Source organism: Arachis ipaensis, chromosome B04 (genome assembly GCF_000816755.2).
Source record: "Arachis ipaensis cultivar K30076 chromosome B04, Araip1.1, whole genome shotgun sequence".
Classification (NCBI taxonomy): Eukaryota; Viridiplantae; Streptophyta; class Magnoliopsida; order Fabales; family Fabaceae; genus Arachis; species Arachis ipaensis.
Window position 1 is genome coordinate 18557964 of NC_029788.2, and position 1081 is coordinate 18559044.

Sequence of the window (1081 nt, forward strand, 5' to 3'; positions counted from 1 at the left end):
ATAGACTTCATTAACTAATTATTTAATCTTAATACTCTTAACAAAATCCATTGATTTTTGGATTTTACAATTGTCTAACCGACACTTACTATTTATTACTAGACGTTGAGAATGATTTATATTTTCAACAAATTGAATTACCTAATATAAAAAACTAATTACTTTGTTGATGACTCATATTGCGCACCAATGCAGGGTGGCTTTGGAGCTGGTTTGGAACGTGTGGTAAAGCTCTTCTTAGGCCTGGAAAACATTCGACAGAGATCATTTTTTCCTCGTGACCCTCATAGGATTGCACCATGATAGTTATACTTTATACTTGTGACCCTCTTAGGATTGCACTATTATAGTTTATACCTGAACAGCTTGAAAATCGCAAGAATCCCTTTTTCTTTCTTTGACAGTGTAAAAAATGGTAGTTTCATTAATGAATTGAACTCATGGTGTCCAAAAGTGGAAGACTACAAATGTTCATGGGTGCTCCTTTTATCCACACTATTAGAAAAATAAAAAAAATTATATAAAGACTAATTTGATTAATTTTAAAATTTTAAGGATGAAAATTATTTATGTATAAACTTTTAGGGACTATTTTGATTATAAATAATTTTTTTACACGTCAAGTGACACGTGGCAATTAGGTGTCACTGACCTAACACGTCAACCAATCATCTTGTGACACGTGGCATTAATCTACCACGTCATCATGCCACGTGGCACCTAACATGACACGTCATCATGCCGTTATCATCTAACGTAACTAACAGAAGGACCAATTTGACTTACGTTTTATCTTTTAAAGACTAATATGACTAAAAAAATCTTTTAAAGACTAATTTAAAAAATAAATGATCTTTCAAGAACGAATTTAACTATTACCCTGGTTTCATATCACTTGCAATGTAAACACTGTTTTTTACTTTTGATTTTTCCATGCTAATCATATAATAATTGTATAATATTAGTCTCTAATCTTATATTCAATAAAACGTATATTTTTTAAAATTATAGTATTCATTTTAGCCTAATCTAAAACTACAAAACGTTTCTCTCTAATCATCACTAGCACATTATTTGGATG